Genomic DNA, 22,004 nt, shown 5'->3' on the forward strand with positions numbered 1-22,004 from the left:
GAGGACAGCTGTACCGACAATGTCGGGTTTACATTGTATTCATTCCACGAAAGGAAAAATGAAAATGGATGCACACAATATTATGATACATATAAATCGTTGAATTCGTACTTGTATGACGCATGTTTTATGGATTGCATTGGGCACGTTTCGAAGAAATTGTAAGGGGATCATTCTTATTTTCACTTTCTGTTTGTCACTATAAATCGTTCAAGCCAGCGAATTTAACACAAAGCATTTGCCGATCGACAAGGAAGGGAACGTTCTTGGTGTGTTGAAATACATATGCATTCTCTTTTGGAACATATAAGGCATGCCTTAAGAATACATGTTGTTGAGGAAAGGACTAAACGAAGGAATGATACTTTCTGTGTTTCAGAAGCTAAAACATAGAGGCAATGATTTCCTTTTACCACTACACGGACGGGCCGGGGAAAGACGCTATCGTCCGATAGAACCGAATACGCCAAAGTAATGGAGTTAAGGATGCCCGGTATGGGACAGTTGGGTCACAAATAAAAAAAATATATGCCTACATATTTTACCACACAATGCAGTAAACAAACATACTTTCTGTAAATCAAGCTAAACATGTTGTTTGTATGTTAGTTAAGGTCGCAATCAGCTACATGACGGCGATCTCTGAATGATCGGATCTGAACCAGATAACCCAGTGATTGACATCATGAACATCGATTTATGTAATTGGGATACGATGACATCCATCAAATAAGTCAACGAGCCTGACGACCCGATCTCATTAGTCGCCTGTTACGACAAGCTTCGGCTAATGAAGACCAATTTTAACCCGGTCAGTCAGTTGGTGTCGTTATACTGGTGATCAGCATGCCATCTGTACAGTTCTGATATCTTAATGTGTTACGTCTTGATACATGATGAGCAGTTGCACTGTATAGAAAACGTTTCATGTCATGTCAAACATTATTTTGGAAACATTTTAACATTTAATAACAGTCGGACAAGTATGAAGTTGTAGGAGAACATGGCGGATTCTTATAAACCTTTGAGCTTTTTGATTGCAAGTCATGTACATCTAAGAACGACATAGGTCATAAGATAACAAAGGTGGTATGTTATTACTCTTGTAGTTTTTACGTTATAAGTTGTTCACTGGTCACGAGGGGGGCATGGGTTGATGTACCCTTGATGTTTGTTTATATTCCCTGAGCCCGAAGGGTGTGGTGAACATAAAGAAACATTGAGGGTACATCAACCCATGGGCCCCGAGGGACCAGTGAACAACGTATTTATCTTACCGAACACCTTAATGTTAATTTTGAATTGTTTGAAGCACGGGTACAAATATTTTTGTAGCCATCGCTAGATTTTGCAGACAAAAAAACAGATTAGAGTTATCTCCCTTCCATCGATTTGCATTCGCAAAACATCGGTAATTTCCGTACATCATACGTGATTCAACGTAATTCGAGATAAAGAATTACTCCCACGAAGTACCAAATGAATTGCCATTGACAGCGGGGTACATTGAAACTAATAGAAGAGCGCTCAGCCAATCAGAAAACGACATTTATGTGTGAGGTAAGATAAGTACATACATATACTCTCTCCATCTTGGCATTCAGTAACCTGTTGAAGGAGTGAGCGGATACTCCAATACGTTGTGTTCCCCATGATAAAGAAGTTGACATCCATGCATTCCCTCTCGTATGCGTATAAATTCTACAAAACTCATGTCAAAGTCTATTATATAATCTCCCACACTTCGGTACACATTTGCAGTGTTGTTTAAGAAATACAGTTCGCTCTACCACCATGTATAGTGTAATAAAGCACACTTTCCCCGTGAACTACTATAGTTAAAGCACGAGGACGCCGAAAGTGTGCTTTATTACACTATACATGGTGGTAGAGCGAACTGTATTTCTTTTCTAAGATGCCAAATTTAATACTTTCTAAGAATAATTACGATTAATTTAAGGCAGAAAACAAACGACAGTGTCGGTGACCTAAATTAAGAATCCTCGCACAGGGCTAACTGGCGCGCTGTTCTATTGATGTGTCTGCCCCCCTACGTTAAGACGAACGTTACCAGAAGAAAACAGATGATAACAGTTTAATGACGGTTTACGTTCGGATTAAATATCTTCTCTGAATTATTTTAATTACATCTGTCATTAACGTAAACCATATGGGGCAATATGAACGTCGCATTTCTACTACCAACGTAAGTTTAGATCAGTACATCCAGATGAAGCTGAATAGTCAAGCGACATTCCACGATTGCATTGTGGGAATGTAAACATTGCAAACGTTACCGTGTCGCTGAAAACTTGTGAGTCGAATTGACACATTTTAACCGTCGTAAAACATAAACGTAATGTTTCCACCAGTGATGTTAGCTGCGTGAAGCAACTGCAAACCTAGAAACGGGATGCAACAGAGTAGTTTACTGTAGGAGGCCGTACGAGGCGATGACAACTGGCATATATCGTGACGTCGCTTACATTGTGATGTAATGTAAAATGGTTCGATTACGAGGTGGCACACTAGAATGGCGCAGTGACGGGATAACGTCATTCAATTGTTACGTCATCAAAAAACTATACCTTTATTGAACATAGACATTTTTTCTGGGTTACATCTTCTTTTTATTCTCGAGTACAACGTTTCAGGGCTTGTTCTGGCCCTGAAACGTTGTACTCGAGAATAAAAAGAAAATGTAACCCAGAAAAAATCTCTATGTTCATCAAATATCATCTTCTAAAATGCCAATCAAGCACCAATACCTTTATTGTCTAATAATGTATTTTCGATTGTTCTAACCGTTAGGCATCTTAGAAAATGTTTTACTCATTTCAGTGCTATTCTTTGTAGGTGTATACGGAACAACTGGGATAGTATCCTCACGCCTGGCACGCTGATGAAGGCATCGTGGGCAATCAGGGTGGACCTACTTAAGACCATGGTTACAGTAGTTCCGACAAATCGAGATATCTTGATTTACACTGCCGGTGATCTTCCACTTGGCGTTTACCAGGTCATCAAAGTTGAACAAGGAGCGAAGGAGAAAACCAGAATATTATTTACATAATTTAAAGTTTCATGTGTTAAAAATTTCATAAGAAGATTCCAAGCCACTGATGGCTGAGAACAGATGGCTATGTATTATGCTGGAATCAGGACATGTCGTCAATGATGAGAACACAACAGTCACCAGTGTGTCCCTTTCTGTCTTATTTTGTTGCTTCGATCTATTGTTGTTGTCTGTGTTGTATTATATATTTGATACACCGTGTCAATGTTTTGTGTATATTTAATGGTGCATCTGGATCGTAAACAATAGGAAACTGAAACAGTAGCAAAACAGATGTAATTATTGATCCAGTTACACAGTTTAACCGGAACTGGAACTATGCAAATTATCAAAACATGAGAATATCTAACTGAAAAACGGTATAGGGTATTTCATGTTAAAGTATTTGTATAAGTAACTGCTTTCATGTTTGATGTTCGGCATAATCTATACACCTGATATTTAGCATTTATGAAACATTGTTAAACGACATCGTGGTTACTGCCATTTAATGGTTTTAAATCATAGAAGGCAACCCCGATTTTTCCTCTACGTTGTGGAGCCTGTCGTGAACATCTGGCTGAAGGTTTTGAACCAAGATGACGAGGTGGGGGAAATAGGGTTAAGCTTTGTTCTCAAGATTATTGAGCTCATATAGGAGTGGTTACGTGCGTGCACTCACTGAGTTTGGTTTTACGCCGCTTTTAGCAATATTCCAGCAATATCACGGCGGGAGACACCAGAAATGGGCTTCACACATTCTGCCCATGTGGGGATTCGAACCCGGGTCTTCGGCGTGACGAGCTATTAGGCTACCCCACCGCCCACGTGCATGTTCGTTTGCATGTGTGTACGTACTTGCACCATGTCTTTGTATGTGTGTGCATGCATGTGTATGTTATTCTTATTTGCGCGGCTGTGTATGTGTGCGTTCGTGCGTGTGTATGCTGTTAACATGACCCGGACTGATATATCCGTAGATGACTCATCTAATCCTACTGAGATACCATGCCACAGTTTACCCTGGACAGGCCACTCACACACGGTATAATGACCATTTCTTGTTATCCTCTTATTTGAAACTACAACTAGGATAAGAACAAGTTAATCAATCTATTCACGTCAGTTAGTTTGACGTTGCCAGGGATCGAACCATTGAAGTGCCGCTCTCCAAGCAAACGTTCAATCCACTAGACCATGAGGTGCTCGTCCACAAGGAATATTTTGGTGACTGGACCTGGGAAAGAGAAGGCTATCAATGATGAGTTGGAGATCTTATGTGCGCTTCCCGACATGATGTGTATTTCGCGCACGTGAGAAAGCTATCGATGATTTGGAGATATTACGTGCACTTCCCAACTTGATGACTTGTGTATTTCGCGCACGTGAAAGCATGATACAACCTTTATCAATGAAGTATGAACATATTCACGTTAAATTGATAATCGGATGATCACACGAAGTGTTTGACATCCTAAAGGCCTGTGATGTTGTAAGTATCACGGTACTTCAACTAACAACCGCTCTACACGCACCTATGTCTTTGTACTCACTTGTGTGTCAACCCGAATATTTACACATATTCGCATAGCAAACCGAAGGCCAATCTCCAAAGATATTGTTTATCTTACTTTGGCATCCTAAACCAGGATCGACCACTTCCTGTACTGGACATCATGTAACATTAGTTGTTTGATAGATACACTCTCTCTGTTACGTTATTGTCGATGTGCATTTTTGAGTTGTCATGGTCATTGAAGATGTTTATCAGCGTACTGCATTAACAAATCAGAACTGAAATCGAATAACTGCAGAGAATAATGGCACAGAGGTTTGCATGTTTATATTACAATGTCAGGTACGTGTATGCCATTCCGTTGTCATGACAATTTAGCTTGCATTGATAAACAACAAGTAAATTGAATTTGTACTGTTGAACAATGACTCTTTTGATGTACTGAACAAATGTGATGTTAATACATATCAAGGGTGTTTTCCAGTATATTGCGTGCAGGAGCAGCGATGTAAGTGGATATATTTTTGAGCACCTCCCACAAACACTATACATGGTCCACGTATCCCCACTAGTGACAATATCTTGTCCTCCAGCTGATACGAGTATTGCCCTTCGTGAGAGCTGTCAGTAGCAAGTTTAAGTTGGGTAATGGTTGATCCTCCTTTCCAAACACTTCGCCGATAATTATCTTCCACAATCGGCATGTAAACTGATATGACACAGTCAGTCTTAATTGCTCGACCGAAGGGTACATGCCGTGGATTGTATGTAAAGTAAAATGAACTCAACAGTGTAATACCATGTCTTATTTTGGAACGGGTGTTCAGTAGTGGAATTTCCTCAAGTCATGTGATCTAGCTGCTGATCACGTGGTACAGGTCAAGCTTTGGGACAAAATGGCGGCTGTCAACCGTGCCCTTGAGTGAGCCTCGTCAAGTTCAAAGTGCAATATCATCAATATGGGGTAAAACGATTGCGCTTATGGCACTTGTAATAGTGACTCACGTTTCTACCATAAACCACATATGGCAGATGTGTTTTTTATTAAATTCCAAAGCCCACATCAAAGCCCGAGATGTGTGACCGTTGGATCAGAGCGTGTTCCCGCGGTGGGGATTTCGGCCGTCACAGGATCACCCAAGATACTTACGTATGTTCCAAACACTTTGTTGGTGGACATGGTCCTACAGGCGAAAATCCTGGCCCTATACCAACTACCGCTAGAGGTGTGGAACTGAGAATCTTCAACACGAAGAAGTCAAGACCACCACTTAAGGCCGTGTGAGCTTGTCGCCAGAGAAGAAAAGAAGTCGTTCACAACTCCAGGTATGCATAGTTCCGATGCTGAATCAATTAACCAATCAATGGGAATGAAATGAATTAAAGTGAAAGAACACATAAACAAATAAATAAATTAACAAATAAATAACTAAATTTTAAATGATTTATAATAATTTATGATGTTCATAAAATATTAATTAATGATTTTTTTTGCAGGTACTCAATGCGGACATTGATAAGGAAAATGAAATAACTAAGGGTTCTGAAGAGCAAGATACGAATGTTGATAATGAAGGTATATCCATTGATTATATTACAGACAAAGCTTTTAAATGAAATGTTTAGTTAATGAAATCCGGTTGGGTTTTTAGCACTGTTTATTGTCTGAACAAGTTTGCAATTATGAAATTATAAGATGTTGTCTAGTGTTTGTTTTTGGACCATTTATCATATTCCCAGTTTTGTTTTTAACAAACATGTTTTATTTTGCAGATGTAAGAAAACAGGTTTCCTATTCTGATGCAGCTACTCAGACTGACATCTTGCATGATGATCTGGCCGGCTACAGTGATGATCAGCTCAAACAACCTAAACTTCTGTAGAGAAAACTATTCATGGGTGATATTCTCAGAAGTGACAGATCATGCAAATTCTACACAGGTAAATAATATATGTTTCAAATCTATATTAAAAACATGAATTTTATCTTTTATTTAGTGATAATATATTTTGCATGATATAGACCTTAATGTGTGTTTTAAAATAGTAATTTGATCAATGTTAAAAACTATTTCAGGTATTACATCCATCCAGCTTCTGTTGTTCCTGCACAGATTCCTACAGTCCAAAGCTGAGAGGTTAACACTGTGGAAAGGGGAAGAAACAACAGTATGTTTTGTTTATTGCTTTAATATTGCTTTTATTAATAACCACCTACATACTATCTATTGAAACATATACACTGAATGTTACTTAGTCACTGATCAATATGCCATTTGTTAACCCTTTCACAGGCAATGCTGTAAAGAGCATCGTTTTTCTTAATGGTCACTTGCAAATTATCATTGACTTCCTAGTACCAGCCACTGTGAAATACATTAATTAATGAACAGATCCACTTGACCATGTTAACCGATACATATTTACTTTTCAGGAGAATGCCAAAAATAAAGATGACCATCACCCCAGGGGACTTTCCACCTTCACAGCTTCCTTCCTAACACCTGTGCGCCTTTGACGTGGCCTGGATGTCGACCATTTGAGTGATCTGTTTGGCATATCATCATCGACAGTTAGCCGTTACTTCCGGACATACACTGAGTTTATATCAAGGGAGCTCAGTTTTGTTGTTAAGTGACTAATCAGACTGCAGGTTCAACTTCACCTCCCAAAGGCATTTAGATATTTCAAAAAGAATATTGCCATTATAGATTGTACATAATGTTTTGTACAGAAACCCTCATTGCCATCTGGTCAGAGAGTGACCTGGTCACAGTACAAACATCACAATACCTTCTAATAATGTCTGGTTGCTATTTCCCCAACAGGTGCATTTACTTACATCTCTCCACTGTGGTCTGGTTCAGTGTCAGATAGGCGCATTGTTAACGAATCAGGTTTCCTTGATAACTTAAACTATGGTGATGACATAATGGCTGACAGGGGTTTTTGGTTACGGATCTCTTAGCATTAAGTGGATGTACAATAAACATACCGCCTTCGCGCATGGTAAGCAGTTAAGCAAGGCAGCTGTTCAGAAAACGAGGAGAATAGCCCATGCTCGAATACATGTTGAAGGGGCAATTGGTCGCCTCAAGAACTTTAAATTTTTACAAGGTATTTTTCTACTGGAATGCAAGAAGCTTATTAATCAAAGTGAACAAGTTTGTGCTCAGTTATGCAATTTTGACAAACCACTTGTAAAGTAACTGTTGTTATAAGAATATTGCCATATTTATGACTTACATGATTCTGTTGTCATGAACATATTGAAATGTTTTGAGCTTTTTTTGAAGAGTTGTCTCCCATGTATTTACCATATATTTGGGATTACACTCTCTTAGTAAAGTACAGATTCTTGTACTTTGGTTGGGTTGAGTCCCATCTGGGATTCGAACCCACACTCTCAGAGTAGGCACCTAATCGTCAGCACACAAAGTCAGACGCCTATCCCTCTCAGCCACCATGACTTCCATGTATTGTTGAACATGACCTACTGTTATAAGTGTCAACTGATCTCAATGAAGTTTTATTAAAGTTTTTAAAAATAAAAAGATAACAAAGCCTTAATAAATTTCGTAATTGTATTTCATGTGAAATATTTGCTTCTCCTGAATGAAATATTATTTAACATGTCTCTAACCAACATGTCTAATAATTTATTATCAATAACACTAACATAGAATGTAATGATGCATTGATGATTAAGATGCAAGTGTGCTCGAACTAAGAAGAAAAGTGATCAGTGAATTCACACATGCTTAAATAATTCTGGAATAACATAATTCATATAGAAATAATTCAAGTTTTTCAAGTCCTCATTGAACTGAACAGGTATCACCAAAATTCCAGATCTTGTATAAAGTATAAGACCACACACAATGCTGTGATTGTAGGACATGCATTTCAATACCCTTGAAATCTCGTATGACCAGGGTTAGATTTGTCATATATTTCGTACATGCGTAAATGGTTGGAAATTGGTAAATATAGTGTTACATGATTAGCACTACTTTAACATGTATTTCAATGGTTCTGTAATGTAACTGTCACATAGGGTTCGTTAGCGCGTCCGAGCACGCCATAATGTACTGAGATAATTAGAAACACATGGTGATGTGATACCCATGACTGAACACCACTAATAACGTGCGTGTCTTTCTTGACATACACATGGTGTCTGTTTAAAAGGTTCAAATATCGGGTCTATGGGCCAGAGCGATGTGTGTGTGTGTGTGTGTGTGCGCGCGTGCGCGTGCGTGTGTGTGTGTGCGTGCGTGCGTGCGAGTGTGTGTGTGTGTGTGTGTGTGTGTGTGTGTGTGTGTGTGTGTGTGTGTGTGTGTGTGTGTGTGTGCGAGTGTGTGCGTGCGAGGGAGAGGGTGTGGCATGGGAAAAGGCCTAGGGTGGGGTGTTGGCGGTGGGTCGGTGTTGGGGTACTGATAAGTCTTTCTGACCAGTAGGTAATATCGTTTATACTTTTTCTAATGGAAATTACATAACAGTTTATATAACTGACCTTAGGTACACTTCTTATATATGCTATACAAGGAGACACTGCTAATTACAATAAAACACAGACAGATGTGTTCACGCAGACATGAACCGGTAGTTCCCTAATTTTAGTGCTCACTTGTGTGAGTTATCCGACTGATCATAACTGAACAAATTTCCTGATCTATACTTTCAAAAAGATGATTACAATGTATTAATGATTCCCGGTGTAAATTACTGTTGTAAATGTGTGAACATGCACATACTTGGTATGACCTCTTTTTGATTCGGAATACAGGTATTACGGACGCTTTCTCAAATTTCAGTTACCCGACGGAATATACTGTAGACATATTTTGTTTCCATCTCTTGGGTAGACTAGAGAAAATTGCAGTGATTGCAATTAGCTCATAATTTTCATAATAAACCTATTTTGTTTCCATCTCTTGGGTAGACTATAGAAAATTGTAGTGATTGCAACTAGCTCATAACTAAGCAGTTTCGATAATTATTGAAATCTTACAACCTGCCAGCATTTATGTTGCTCATGCGTTTTCTTCTTTGCTTTTGCTTTTTGCTGTCTAATTTGTTATACATTATGTAATTATGTTAATCATTTTGGTATCTCAATATCATGAAATATAATGTGTACTTATTATTCTATCAAAGTACCGAAACGTATTATCTGTATGCTTTACTGTTATTGGGTGAAACTGTTAAAAGTACCTTCGTACAGAATTTCCAGGAAATAGAAACTGAAAATTACTAGATAAATGGAAAACTAAATTGGATAAAGATCGCAAACAATCATTATTTATATTCCTCTTTTTAAATTATCAGTGTGCAGATCATGTCACTAACATAAAAACTGAAGGATATATGGGGACAAAACTGGGTTCAATCTTGAATGTATAATACATGTACCAATGTATAATCTTTAACAGTATCAAGGAATGATGCATGGGGTACGCTCGTGGTTAAAGCGTTCGCCTGTCAGGTCAAAAACCGGTGTTTGATTCCCGACATAAGCACATTAAGTCTGAAACTATATTATTTTGATATAAGGCAAAGATCTTAATTTCAATTGAAAAAAAGAGACGAAGTAATTTGGAAGATTCACAGACTAACAACATCTATATTGGGGCTACCTGTGCAGGAAGCATCTTCAATTATAAAATCACATTCCACAAACATCAGATAAAGGTTTAAATGACAAGCATATTTATTGGCATCTTGCCAAGCTCTGTCCTCTCTGAATGCAGTATAACCAGAGTGCTGTGGTCACTACCTCAGGTGGCCAAATTCAGCAATCCCATTACTTTACAGTATTTTCTTACAGACATATATATGGAAAATTAACTTTTACGGGTATGGAAAGAGTGGGGGGAAACACGTGCAAAGTATTAGTCAGCTGAGATTATCCTTCAAAAAGATCATATGTACAACAATCACTTATCATTATGTGCAACCAAAGCATTGCAAAAAGGCCATAGTTCCAGACAGCATAACATCACATTTGGCCGGGGTTCCAAATAATTTGACACCGAAAGCCTGTCAGTTAACGCAAAGGAAATAACCCTTGTGTTTTAAAATGATGCTTTAATCATAGTCACAATGAAGTGTAGGTTGCCATAGTCCCTGAACCACATTATTTTCCTTACTGCTTAGTCTGTCTCACAGTCCCTGAACCACATTATTTCCCTTACTGCCAAGCCCTCTCTGCAATGTTAAATGAAACAAGTCGAGATCTCCTCAGGTCCAGGCTCTGTTAACATCTGCAAGAAACCTAACTCTCTTTGGGTGTCGGGTTACAAAGTAAACATATCTAACTGTCATGGCTGGCCGGACTGAATCTCGTGTCTCCCTGGGGATCCTTTTCATTTTAAATAAGTTTGTTTGTCACTATCAAAATTATATATATTCAGACACTAAGCGTTGGTCTATGTATTTTCCAATATGATGGAAATACTAATACAATGACATGTATTTACCAAATAAAATTCTAAAGGAGCCATTCTTCAAGCAGTGACAACGCCATACATAGCTAGACTTGCTTAGATGATAGACTTCATATAAGGCATCATAGATATTTCACAAACCCTTAGCCTCATTAGCTTATTGCCTCACCACTTGCGAATTAAGCGTTGGCAGATGTAAATGTTACTGGAGATGTTGGTCCCGCCAGCTGTGGGTGTTTGGTATGGCACTCCATAACCCGAACCCTGCAGTGATTTTTGCTAGAGACGGAAGAGGAAAAATATCGTTCTGTGACTGTGATACAGACTGGGACAAGATATGGAAAACCAAAATTTGAACAACAAACCATTGTTTGGGTGTTTTAATTGCAAATATGATTCAAATAGCTTAACCTAGATTTCGATATCCTCCGAATGTACATTTGGTGGAAAATAAACATTCATCCCGAGACAAGGACGAATGTTTATATATAATTAAAAAATAGTAACAGCACTAGTATCCATTTTGTCTTTTGTCTTCTACCCGTCAGAACTAGATTAACAACTAGTCTCTGATATGAACATATTTTACAGCAAAAGGTCATAGTATAAAACAATATATAATATAATGAAAAAGAGCCCTGAGACTTTCTCCTGAAGCTGTGGAAATCTAGCCTTGCCACATTTTGTAGACTTGCGTGGGCTTGGTTATATTTGCTTCAGGGTCTGTATGACAGACGACGTCCCAACATACGCTCAGTCACATGCGTCTCCAGGTCACGGAGAATCAGTGCTCAGAGGCCCGTATTGCAATTTCGTGCGTTTGCCAGGCGCGTAGCAAGCCATATTTTTCGTGTAAGCCCTATGGGCTGCAAAGATTTATATTATAGGTGGTATTGAGGGCTTGCCCAACTTTCATTTTTTATGAGACTTGAAGATTTATCGTTTGACGTTTGATGATTTCAATGGCTTCAAAATATTGTCGAAATTGAAATGTGATTTCCTCATATACAAATATGTTTGGACATAGTTTACACATGTCTGCTGCATTGATACAATACCATACATCGAGTATTTGGTGTTTTTACTAAAATAAATGATAAACAAATGAAAAATAAACAACTCCATTTCAGTGACGATTCACATATAATCATGATTGTAACAAAACATCCTCATACATGTCGATGGAAAAACAATCATCACCGAAAGTTATGATGTGAAGAATAACCTGTTTACTGTACATGTAATGCTTTAATCAAAGAATACTGTAGTCAGTATGATTCAAAGAGTTATTTCCACTTTTTAAATGGAAAGTGTTTGTAGGTATTTTTGGCAAGAATTAGAAGACAAATTATTTTTTAGCAAAGATCATGTGTAAGCTCGAGCTGTTTTTTATAATGGTAGCTACGCCCCTGTTTGCATGTGTTGTTGACGCGCAATGGACGCCTTGTATCATAACTATTTGATTATGATTCACAAACACATGCCCATGATATGGTAGGAATCGTGCCAAGGATTAGCAGATATTTATCATGAAAACAGGTTTTTATGTAGGTGGCTTGAAACTCGCTTTTACAAAGGCCTATCACAATAGGCCAAAGGTTCTATCACAATACATTTCGTTTTACAGCTTCTCTTTTCTTAACATGCTCACGTCAAAACTGATTTAAATTCTAATCGCAGATTAAAGAATAACACAATAAATAGTATGCCAAATTATCGTTACCATGACAACCCTGTGAGAGTAATGCAGATGATACTGTCGGCCGTAAATTTTGATAAGCTGCTTCATCGCTATCAATAAACACTGGGTATCTATACAATTATATGTGTGACAAAGGCCATATGATAGATTGTATGGTCTCTGGTGTGATGGAGGAGAACTTGCGTCGCTAGTTTTCTCGATAATCTGAACACATGTATGTAGCGTGAAACCGGCAGATACCTTTAGAAAAAGTGTTTGCCCTACCTGTAACAACGATGTCCCGTGTCTATTAAAGGGATGTAATGTGGGATGAATGACATGTACTTTTATCTTGGCCCTTTTATGATGATACATACTGCGATCTTTTCACAATTATCCCTCTGGCTATCAGATTGAGGGTACGTTTTAAACATAACCGGTATTTCTATTATTGTATTTATAAAGTCCTTCGAACGTTCTCCATATACGTCCGTCAGATACATCGCGCACTACCCTTTTCTCTTTTGGTCTTCTCCAACGACTTTTACAAGTTCAAAGAATCGTGGTCAAAGTAGAAAAGTCTTAAGACTATTCCCTACAATTCTGTAAATTACACATTGTACCCTACATGGGTAGAGCTTCCGTTCGGGGGAATATCAGAGTGAGTGAGTGAGTCGAACCCGGGTCTTCGGCGTGACGAGGGAACGCTTTAACCACTAGGCTACCCCGCCGCCCCGGGAATATCAGAAGGACAACGATACAGTTATTTCCAATGTTGTAGAAAGCACTCCACTTACTTAGGAAAACACTGAGATATTGTGTTCATGTCGAAATGATATTTTCAGCCCCTGTCAGATCTGAACTTGAACATGCGAGGTCTGCGTCTGTATCAGACTAAAGGCCTACAAGATGTTTAGCAACACTGGGGCGTAATAGCCATAGATCTTCTCCAAACAGGGGAATATATATCTTGTGAGAATGACTTCTCCGACAGGGAAATTTACAACAATGCGACATCACAATTACTTACGTGATATTTACTCGTAATCTGAGTTATGGATCGTCAATTTAAACAGGACAATATAGACGAATTTCACAAAAGGCACGAAGATCCAACATGCCTATGATATACTCAGAGAACGCACCCGCCTGTGCTATCCGGTCATAATCGCTACACGATAAAAGCAATTTTTCATTTCATGTCTCACAGAATATATAATTTGATATGGCATTGTTTGTTATCGTATACTTTTGCGTTAGTGAAACAAATGTGGACAACTTTAAGTTTATGTATAGCGTTATTTCAGCAAAGGCTGAGCGAATGGAGAAATAACATTGTTCAGGCACTGTGAGACTATTAAGGAAGGTCACGTGCAGTGCAATAATATTCCAATTATGTACTGCCACAAAATATTTTACAGTAGTGATGCGCGAGCTGAACAGACTTAAGAAATTACGAGTTGGTTCGTGTAGCATATTTGGCTGTGCTCCAAGAGCGACAAAGTGCTATTCTATTGGGACAGCTAGGGACACTTGCGAGGACAAAGGGGCAACGCATCGCCCTTTGTTCACCACTGAACCTTTTAATCCCTCGAAACATGCACCTCACAAGATTTGCCAACACCACAGACAAGGCGTAACTGATACTGGTAGCTAGAGCGAGTGCAGCTTGATAAGGCGTGTGAACTTGCGTAATACTGCTTTCTTTGTCAGGCTCTTTTGGTGATAAGAATATTGAGGTCATGTGAACGTTGATTTCAAACGTACTAAAATGTGTGAAAATGAAATTACATGAACCAAGTAATTCACATGATGGAAACATATGATCATCTTGCTTGAGTACAGGTAAGATGAAGGTGTATAAACCGTTCATATACATACCCCTGAAATCCGGTATGATACATAAATATCTAAGGTGTGTAAATATTTGCAAATTTGAAAATTTACATGTGTTTCCCCACCTAAGTAAATTCACATGTTTCCAACCCGAGGAAACTTAGAACGAGATCGGAAATTTCAGCACCCATTGAAATTCAAAGGAATGCATTGGAAATACTGTATGATCATGTATTTACTGGGGTATCTGTTTTGCAATTCATGTTTGGAAATCCCTGACAATCCGGTCAGGGCATACATGAACGAGGTGCATGTGCATACGAAAATGTACGATGAGCATATGTTTCAAAGGTATAGATTCATATGAAATATATGCCCGAAGTTAGGAAATATCTGAAAACATACGTAAATCAGGTCATGGCATGTATTTCCTACTGTATTTACGTTTATTTCAATGGTTTACTATCCGGCTTTTGGTCCTGTGTGAACTGGGCAGGATCGTGTTGAATAAAAATTACTTTATCTCACTGTGCTTAAATTCACAGTGATTAAGGAAATGAGTGCCCATTGTGTACAGAGCAATTGTATGGAATTCACATTTAGGACAACATATATTACTGCAAATACATTACTGTGTGTGGTAAACTAACAGTAGCCCTTAATGTGTGTGGTTGAATATATTTGACGCTCATATGTACAATGGCTGTATGCTATTTTGTAAGCCTCGTGATCACATATCTTCAAGGGCTGTCTGATGAGTTCTGAGCAGAAGTCGTTTCATGTGGACATTACATGGTACATCCATAAAAAAACCGACATAGCTTAGCAAATTGTTTGGTTGTGACAAATAAGTAAAATAAGCAGGAGTGTGTTACTTTTAGGTAACCGGCATTCTTAAGGAACATACAGTGATCAGATGCTTGCAGACAAAGGGCTTACTTAACACTGACACCCATACATAAAGATATAAGTACAACTTTGGGGAAGGGTGTCACTTCAAATGCCAGAAGTAAGGAGCAAAGTTTAAGAGTTGCAGAGATAGCTTTGAAGCTCTGTCCTAGACTCCCTGTGACGCCAGCAACACCAGAAATGGTCCCGAGAATCTGGTGTCTGGTGATGACCGACCAAGCGGTTCATTCCCCAGAAGAGGGGATATTCCATTGCACATTTAACTCTGGCAATGAAGAAAGTATCAGTTTTGGTTTTAATTTGATCACATATCAAATTAAGGAGATTTTTCTGGAATCGTTTAAAATTTTACCGAACTTTACACTGTCACAACTTAGCTAATGTCTTAGATGTTTGGAAATCGCAAACGTAACCTGCTACGTAATTATATTGACAGCGTATTGACAAAAAACAGCTTAAACCAGAAAAAAAGAAAGTTTTGTAGTGACTGCCTGACTGGTGTATTTGATAGGAAATGAATGGAATGACTCAATAACAAGGATGAGTTCTTCTCGGGATTGATCTACAACCAAACCCCACTTCACTTCCTTTCTGTACCAACATCAGAGGTGTCATGATGAACATGTAGTATCTTGTACCGCCATTAGAGCTCTCATGATGAACATGTAGTCCTTGTACCTACATCAGAGCTGTCATGATGAACATGTAGTATCTTGTACCACCATTAGAGCTGTCATGATGAACATGTAGTCCTTGTCCCAACATCAGAGCTATCATGATGAACATGTATTATCTTGTACCACCATTAGAGCTGTCATGATGAACATGTAGTCCTTGTACGAACATTAGAGGTGTCGTGATGAACGTGTAGTATCTTGTACCACCATTAGAGCTGTCATGATGAACATGTAGTCCTTGTACCAACATCAGAGCTGTCATGATGAACATGTAGTATCTTGTACCACCATTAGAGGTGTCATGATGAACATGTAGTCCTTGTACCAACATCAGAGCTGTCATGATGAACATGTAGTATCTTGTACCACCATTAGAGCTGTCATGATGAACATGTAGTATCTTGTACCACCATTAGAGCTGTCATGATGAACATGTAGTCCTTGTACGAATATTAGAGGTGTTATGATGAACGTGTAGTCCTTGTACGAACATTAGAGGTGTCGTGATGAACGTGTAGTCCTTCTACGAACATTAGAGGTGTCGTGATGAACGTGTAGTATCTTGTACCACCATTAGAGCTGTCATGATGAACATGTAGTATCATGTACCACCATTAGAGGTGTCGTGATGAACATGTAGTATCTTGTACGAACATTAGAGGTGTCGTGATGAACATGTAGTCCTTGTACGAACATAAGAGGTGTCGTGATGAACATGTAGTCCTTGTACGAACATTAGAGGTGTCGTGATGAACATGTAGTATCTTGTACCACCATTAGAGTTGTCATGATGAACATGTAGTCCTTGTACGAACATTAGAGGTGTCATGATGAACATGTAGTCCTTGTACGAACATTAGAGGTGTCATGATGAACGTGTAGTATCTTGTACCACCATTAGAGCTGTCATGATGAATATGTCGTATCTTGTACGAACATTAGAGGTGTCGTGATGAACATGTAGTCCTTGTACGCACTTTAGAGATGTCGTGATGAACATGTAGTCCTTGTACGAACATTAGAGGTGTCGTGATGAACATGTAGTCCTTGTACGAACATTAGAGCTGTCATGATGAACATGTAGTCCTTGTACGAACATTAGAGGTGTCGTGATGAACATGTAGTCCTTGTACGAACATTAGAGGTGTCGTGATGAACATGTATTATCTTGTACCACCATTAGAGCTGTCATGATGAACATGTAGTCCTTGTACGAACATTAGAGGTGTCGTGATGAATGTGCAGTCCTTGTACGAACATTAGAGGTGTCGTGATGAACGTGTAGTGTCTTGTACCACCATTAGAGGTGTCATGATGAACATGTAGTATCTTGTACAACCATTAGAGCTGTCATGATGAACATGTAGTCCTTGTACGAACATTAGAGGTGTCGTGATGAACATGTAGTCCTTGTACGAACATTAGAGGTGTCGTGATGAACATGTAGTATCTTGTACCACCATTAGAGCTGTCATGATGAACATGTAGTCCTTGTACGAACATTAGAGGTGTCGTGATGAACATGTAGTCCTTGTACGAACATTAGAGGTGTCGTGATGAACGTGTAGTATCTTGTACCACCATTAGAGCTGTCATGATGAATATGTAGTATCTTGTACGAACATTAGAGGTGTCGTGATGAACATGTAGTCCTTGTACGAACATTAGAGTTGTCATGATGAACATGTAGTCCTTGTACGAACATTAGAGGTGTCGTGATGAACATGTAGTCCTTGTACGAACATGAGAGTTGTCATGATGAACATGTAGTCCTTGTACGAACATTAGAGGTGTCGTGATGAACATGTAGTCCTTGTACGAACATTAGAGGTGTCGTGATGAACAGGTAGTCCTTGTACGAACATTAGAGGTGTCGTGATGAACATGTAGTATCTTGTACCACCATTAGAGCTGTCATGATGAACATGTAGTTTATTGTACCACCATTAGAGCTGTCATGATGAACATGTAGTCCTTGTACGAACATTAGAGGTGTCGTGATGAACATGTAGTCCTTGTACGAACATTAGAGGTGTCGTGATGATCGTGTAGTATCTTGTACCACCATTAGAGCTGTCATGATGAACATGTAGTCCTTGTACGAACATTAGAGGTGTCGTGATGAACATGTAGTCCTTGTACTAACATTAGAGGTGTCGTGATGAACGTGTAGTATCTTGTACCACCATTAGAGGTGTCATGATGAGCATGTAGTCCTTGTACGAACATTAAAGGTGTCGTGATGAATGTGAAGTATCTTGTACCAATATCAGAGCTGTCATGATGAACATGTAGTACCTTGTACCACCATTAGAGCTGTCATGATGAACATGTAGCATCATGTACTAACATGAGAGGTGTCATGATGAACATGTGGTATTGTGCACCAACGTGAGAAGTGGCATGATGAACATGTAGCATCAGGTACCAACATTAGAGGTGTCATGATGGACATGTAGTATTGTGTACCAACATTAGAGGTGTCATGATGAACATGTAGCATCATGTTCCAACCTTAGAAGTGTCATGATGAACATGTAGTACGTTGTACCAACATTAGAGGTGTCATGATGATCATGTAGTCCCTTGTACCAATATCAGAGGTGTCATGATGAACATGTAGTCCCTTGTACCCACATTAGAAGCGATGTGACATTAAACTACTTTGAAACTTTAGCGAAGATGTTGGTTTTCATGAAGTCACGGCAGGCATTGTATACCGTTATATGCAATACAGCTAAACAATCTCTATTTCTGTTCTCCTCCAAAATCCCTGTATATGAGTGTCCCGCTCCCGGCAAACATCCAATACAGACTAACTTTTATTTTATTGAAACTACCATATGAAGCACAGTTTCGGTCAGTATGGTATATTTATGAAGGAAGATTAAGTGAGAAGTCTTCCAAAAGCAGACAATTTAGTAAAATCTTATCACACACAGTGACAGAAGATCTCGCCCGTCTGAGAAGGACAGCTGTACCAACAATGTCAGGTTGACATTGTATTCATTCCACTAAAGGAAAAACGAAACTGGACGCACACAATCTCATGATACATACCGTATATAGCGTTGAATTCGGCCACGTCATCCTATTACATGTTGTGGGCGTGTACTTGTATGACTCATGTATTATGGATTGCATTGGGCGCGTTTCGTAGAAACTGTAAGGGATCATTCGTATTTCCACTTTCTGTTTGTCACCATACTTCGTTCAAGCCAGCGACTTCAACACAAAGCATTTGCTCATCGACAAGGAAGGGTGTGTTGATATACATATGCATTTTCTTTTAGAATCTATGAAAAAAGCATTTTTTAGAATACATGACTTCAGTTGTGTTATTGTCTGTTGAGGAAATGAGTAATGAAGGATTGATATTTTCTGTGTTTCAGGAGCTAAGACATGGCAACCATTACATTTTACCACTACACGGACGGGCCGGGGAAGGACGCTATCGTCAGGGAGAACAGAATACGCCAAAGTGATGGAGCAAACGATGCCCTGTATGGGCCAGGTGTGTCCCAAATAACAAAACTATGCCTACATATTTTACCACACAATCAGGTAAAGACACACATGTTCTGTAAATCAAGCTAAGCATCAGATTCAGATTCAGATTCAGTTTACTCGGTAATTCTGGCCTTAAGGCCTACATTACAATTGTTGATGTTACAAAATACTATGCAAGTCACGTGAACATATGGTTACATTCATGGTTACATTTATGGCTACGCAAAGAGAAATCATGTTTGAGATAAATTGCTACATACTGAACAATCATAATATTCTTAGAATTTAACCAATTTGAACGTGGATGTTTGTCTAATACAGTGTTTGAATGAAATGGCATATACTTCTTTCGCAAACTTAGATACTTGGTGGATACAAACATGGCATGGAACTCATCCTCTATAGAGCCTGTAGTACAATTAGAACAGATCAAATCATTTTTACATTCTGTAGAAATACCATGTTTACGTGGTTTACCATATTTACACAGAAATCATGAAAACCAATTCTTAATTTGCATAAAGCTCTTATCAATGATTTATCGTGAAAATTTAAGATATATGATTCTGGTTCTAGCACCGACTTATGAGAGGCATAATATTCTAAATATCTAGTACTAATGGACATAGACCACTCTTGAATGACGCTGTTTGAAAAGAGATATAAAACAGTCTTCATTGTCAACCCCTAGGGCAATCCATACATAGGAAAATCCAGTAGAAAAGGGTAATAGTCGAACATTAGACATCCAGTTAACTTTACCCATTTGATCTTGTGATTTCAAAAAAAGAGAACACTGTTTTGGGTACCTTTAGTAATGCATTTTTACCAACTTTAACCAATATTTAACTGCTCTTATTCTGCTGAACACAAACATATTACATCTACCAATTTCCCCGTATATAGCCTTATTAGAAGCAAATTTACCTAGATTTAGAAATTGTTTTAAAAATGTAGTTTGTACCTTTTCCATACGATGAAAATAAGTCAAAACCCAAATTTCTGATACATATAAAAGAACATGCATGTTGTTTGTGTGTCTGATAAGGTGGCAATCAACTACATGACGGCGATCTCTGAATAATCGGGTCTGAACCAGATAACCCAGTGATTGACATCATGAACATCGATTTATGTAATTGGGATCCGATGACATCCATCAACTGTGCCATCGAGCCTGACGACCTGATCTCATTAGTCGCCTGTTACGACAGACCAATCAGTTGGTGTCGTTATACTGGTGACCAGCATGTCATCTGTACAGTTCTGATGTCTTAATGTGTTACATCTTGATACATGATGAGCAGTTGCACTGTATAGAAAACATTTTTTGTCGTGTCAAACATTATTTTGGAAACATTTTGACATTTTTCGCTGTCAGACAAGCATGAAGTCAAAGCAGAAAATGGCGGATTCTTATAAACGTTTGAGCATTTTGCTTGCAAGTCATGTACATCTAAGAACGACATAGGTCATAAGATAACAAAGGTGGTATGTTATTCCTCTTCTTCTTACATATACATACATACGTTCTCTCCATCTTGGCGTTCAATCACCTGATGAAGGAGTGAGCAAAACGTTGTGTTCCACTTAATAAAGACGTTGGCAACCATGCATGCTCACTTGTATGCCTATAAATTCTACAAACCCCATTCCAAAGTCACTTCTACTATGTAAGCTCCCACACTTCGGTACTCTTGTTTTGCTGTGTTGTAATTTTTACTCATTCCAGTGAAATTTTTTGTAGGTGTTTACGGAACAAGTCTGGCTCCTTCTGAAGGACGCACGAAAATAGCCTGGAACAACTGGGATGGTAATGTTCGACGTTACCGGGCATGATGATGAGGGCGTCATGGGCAATCAAGGTGGAGCTACCAAAGTCCAAGGTTCAAGAAGCTGGGTCAGAGCGAGATATCTTGATTTACACTGGCGGTGACCTTGTTCTTGTACCTTGGCAATTACGAGGTCATCAAGGTTGCCTGAACAAGAAGAAAACCGCTATTTTGATAACGTAGTTTAAAGTTTCATCTATTCAAAATGTTACAAGAAGATTTGAAGCCATAGATGTGTGAGAACAGATGACTATGTATGCATGATGCTGAAATCAATGCAGACATTTATCAGTATTTGTCATTTTCTGTCTTATTTTGTCACTTCACTCAGCAGTAAACATTGATCTATCATTGTTGTCTGTGTTGCATTATTTATTTGAATCACCGTATCAAGGTTTTGTATATACATGTATCTAAGGTGCATCTGTACCTTAAATCTGATCAGTAACACTGTTATGACAACTGGAACTATACAAAGTACACAAACATGAGAATACTTTGTTCCAAAGGGTACATGGTATCTGATGTTCTGTTTCGTA

The 22,004-nt window shown here is 38.6% G+C and overlaps 2 long non-coding RNA genes across 3 annotated transcripts; both read left to right on the forward strand.

The window, feature by feature from the left end:
* Nucleotides 1-223: 223 nt before the first annotated feature.
* Nucleotides 224-21,818, forward strand: LOC124282675. Of its 2 annotated transcripts, none has more exons than XR_006900217.1 (3): nt 224-269; nt 19,516-19,637; nt 21,381-21,818. It is a non-coding gene; the product is annotated as an uncharacterized LOC124282675 (long non-coding RNA). The 2 variants fall into 2 exon arrangements; XR_006900216.1 differs by lacking the exon at nt 224-269 and adding an exon at nt 19,240-19,384.
* LOC124282676 lies at nt 6,383-7,173 on the forward strand. Its single transcript, XR_006900218.1, has 3 exons — nt 6,383-6,512; nt 6,649-6,740; nt 7,006-7,173. It is a non-coding gene; the product is annotated as an uncharacterized LOC124282676 (long non-coding RNA).
* Nucleotides 21,819-22,004: the final 186 nt, after the last annotated feature.

Source organism: Haliotis rubra, unplaced genomic scaffold (genome assembly GCF_003918875.1).
Source record: "Haliotis rubra isolate DU_JTF1 unplaced genomic scaffold, ASM391887v1 Scf300, whole genome shotgun sequence".
Taxonomy (NCBI): Eukaryota; Metazoa; Mollusca; class Gastropoda; order Lepetellida; family Haliotidae; genus Haliotis; species Haliotis rubra.